The sequence below is a fragment of the Triticum urartu genome, chromosome 4, assembly GCF_003073215.2.
Source record: "Triticum urartu cultivar G1812 chromosome 4, Tu2.1, whole genome shotgun sequence".
Classification (NCBI taxonomy): domain Eukaryota; kingdom Viridiplantae; phylum Streptophyta; class Magnoliopsida; order Poales; family Poaceae; genus Triticum; species Triticum urartu.
In genome coordinates this window covers 268,428,001-268,431,703 of record NC_053025.1, presented here as the reverse complement: position 1 = coordinate 268,431,703, position 3,703 = coordinate 268,428,001, and positions in this window count along the sequence as shown.

The following is a 3,703-nucleotide window of genomic DNA, read 5'->3' as shown; positions in this document are numbered from 1 at the left end:
ATGGCAGGTTGTACTTGTGGAGATCCACTTCAACTTATGATGACAATCCACTATGCATGTGAAAGTATATGAAGATAATGACATGCATAATGGAAAATGGACGTTTGCAGAATGAGCTAAGAGCGGAATTTATCGTCGCACATGCGGAATTTATCTTCGCAAAACAAGGTGGCAAATAAGTAGCAGACGACCATCTAGTTTAAGTGTTACAACTCATAAGAACCAAATGTAGCAAAAACGAGAGTTGTAAGCACGAAGCAAAATATAAGGCACCCGCCCATATGGACCCGCTTGAAGACTATCAATCTCATATGCTTCTCCCCCTTTTGTCAGTAATGACCAAAAAGGTTTCAAGACATAGAGCCTCTACTCGTTCCCATGAGGAGTAGGTGAAGTAGCAGGGTGTGCTGTTTGGCGGTGCAGAAGAGCTTGGAGGTGCTGAAGGAGGTGGCGGTGAAGTAGCATCGTCTTCTTCCTCAATAATTCTGGCAGTCACTATGGCAGCAGAGGAAGAGAACTCAGAGTCTTCAAGGGATAGAGTTCCTAGCAGCACAGCCCTTCGAGGAGGTGTGGAGTCAAACTTGAATCTCTCAGTGAAGCCATCCTCTTGAAGATCAGCTTCAGAACACATCATCGTGAGCCCTTTCCATGTGCGGCAACAGGTTTCATGGGCAACGAAAGCATTCTTGGTGGCAAGATTTCGAGTGCGATTAACATCCACCAAGAGGCTTTTCATCTGACGCTTCAGCCAGTCATGATGCCTATCCTGTTTCTGATGTAGAGCCACAAGAAGCTCTCGGTCGTTGAGAACATGAGTGCGCTTCTTGGGTCTTGGAGCAGTGGCACTGTCAGTGGCTTCAGTGGAAGCAGGGTGTGGTGCACGTGTAGTGCCAGCCAAAGGATACACCCGAGAAACTGCTTCAACGCCTTCAACGTTCTGAGTAAAACTCTGATGTTCTGCATTCTGAAGACTTAGAGGTTGCTTGGCAGGCTCAGAATAAATGGCTTCAGTAGACATGTCCACGTCAGGCAAGAAGATCCGATGGTTGCGGGCTGAGGGCTAATACGAGATGGCGGAGTGTAGCTTGATCAGCCGCATGACCCAAGGGGCGTAGAACTTCAAACCAAACAGATCAATGCCTGATGCAGCAAGTTGGCGTATGAAGAAGTCCTGTGCATTGAAGCATTTTCCATGAAGTATATAGAAGACCAAAGTCTTCATTGCACCCTGAAGCTTGGCATTTGGAGAGTGCCCTTTGATAGGCCAGAGAGTTCGCCTGATGATGTGATAGATGGTTCTTGGCAGATACTCAAGGTCTTCAACGAAGAACTCTATGGGATAAGCAGCATCTTGGGGCAATGGCTTCATCATGCTGAGCATCTGACTCATATCAGGTTCTGGCCGCTGAAAGATGCTCTCAATAGCTTCAGCATGCAGCTGACAGCCTTGCTCGAAGAGATCGCCAGGAGTGGGCAAGCCAGTGAGCTCAATGATGTCAAATGCATTGTCTTCGTGATGAACATTGCCAATCATCCACTCCAGGACCCAAGTCTTCGGATCTCTGTTGTACCCTCTGATGTGAAGTGTGGCATAGAATTGAAGCAGCAACTCTTCATTCCAATGCTCTTCATCAGTAATGAACGGCAGCAATCCAACTTCCTTGAAGCAATCTAAATCTTCTTCCAGACAGGGCAGACCAGCTATAGCTTCAACGTCAAGGCGCTTGTGTGGGAAGATGTGAGCTTGGTTGTACAGAATGCAAGAGTAATAGCTTCGCTGAGGATAGCTCCAGAACCGATCAGATGATGTCCTTTCCCTTGAGTAGGGGTTCCCAGAGCAATTGAAGAACGTGTTGTCTGCCCTGAAGCCATTGATGTTGAAGGAGCCAGGTGCTGATGCAGGACCTGGAAACCTTGGTAGTCTTGGGATTGGCTTCTGGACCTGAGGTCTATGCTCAACATGACAGTTGAATTGGGGACCGGCAGCAGACTCAGGAACAGAAGTGGCGGGATCAGTGGCTTCGCTGTCTTCTGAAGCTTTTGCTGGGGAGGGCTCCACATTAGCTTCATTGGTGGTTGTGGCAGCCTCACGATTTTCATCCTCCACTTGACTAGCTGGAGGGTCAGTAACAAGCACATTCTCCTGGAGAACTGCTTCTTGGTGGGACAGGGGAGTGGGATCTTGTGGGACTCCTTCTTCTGCGGCTGATGCAGCCGGAATGTCTTCAGCAGAGACTTGAGGCCTTGGACCTTTGCGAAGCCTGCATAACGCAGACGATGCCTGTGGAGTTGGAGTGGGCTGGGCCTCATAGTCTTCTTCCTCTTGTGGGCGATCCGCCCATGAAGCATCCTGTGCAATTGGCGTCAGTGGACGACCAATGCTGATGAGTTCACTGTTTTCATGCTGAGGAAGGACTGCACCATCTTCTACATTGTCATGTTGACCAATGTCTTCAGCAGCGATGGGATCAGCTGCTGGAATGTCTTCAGCTTCATGAGCCTCTATGGAAGCAGGCTCATGAATTGTCAGTTGTCGTTCAGCTTCAGGATAGACCATAGAAATGGGTTCAACTATCAAGGGCTCTGTGGAAGCAGCCCGAGCTTTCTTGGTCTTCCTCTTCTTCTTGGAGGGGGCAGTAGGAGAGGCTTCAGAGTGTTTCCTCTTCCTGGCTTCAGCCTCAGCAGTCCTTGTCTTCTTGAGCTCTAAAGCTGTTGACCGGCTTTTTGGCTTCGAGCCAGTCAGTCTAGTTGGGAAGACAATCAGAACTGCTTCTTGCCTTGGTGCATCAGGTTCAGCCGTAGCAGGCTTCTTCTTCTTCTTTGCGGCCATCCTGGGGTCGATGCCAGGACGCCCGAGTGCCTTGCGCTTCTCAGCCTCATTATAGGCTTGCACACATCTGTCAGCCAGAGTCTTCATGCGCTCACGCGAACCCTGAGCTTCTGCACGCTTCTTCACAAAGGCTTCCTTGAGCTCGTGCATCATTGTCTTGAAGTTCTTCACTTCTTGCACACTGAGCTTGGCCATATGCTTCTTGAACTGAGCCTTTTCATAGTCAATCTTCTGCTTCAGTTCAACAATGCGCTGGGCAATAGAAAGTTCTGAAGCAATGGCGCCTTGGAAGGCGACACTGAGGACAATGGGTAGCTGCAGATCTTCAAAGCTGATGTTTGGCATGTCAAACCACTCGTCAATGAAGTTGTGGATGATGGTGACATCAAAGAGAGGCAGATCATTGAAGATTTCTGCTTCTTCTTTGCTCTTGATGAGTTGCTCAAGAGCGTCATCTGTAAGATCTTCATCACTTGACAGATCAATGTCGTCGTTGCGCAGAATGGCAGCAGCTGTTAGCTCTTTGCCAGTGTGAGACAGAGGCATCTTGGCCTTCTGGGGCTTGGAGACACGTGATAAGTCTTCAGATTGCACACTATCTTCAGGAGGTGCAGTTGCCAATGGCTTCGCCCTTGAGATTTTTGGTGAAGGGGCCGGCTTTGAAGCTTTTGGCTTCTTCAACTGCTTTGGCTTCGGCACTGCAGGCGCGTCATCAGACTCAGTGTCAGCTGCAGGCTTATTCACTGCAGTCCCTTGAACCAAGATGTAGGTGATGAGGCCTTCAAGGTTGGCGAAAGGACCGATGACATTGGGTTCTGCATGTCGTGTGCCATCTGCCCTTGGAGATGAGGGACCAGGGTTGAAGTCTAACCC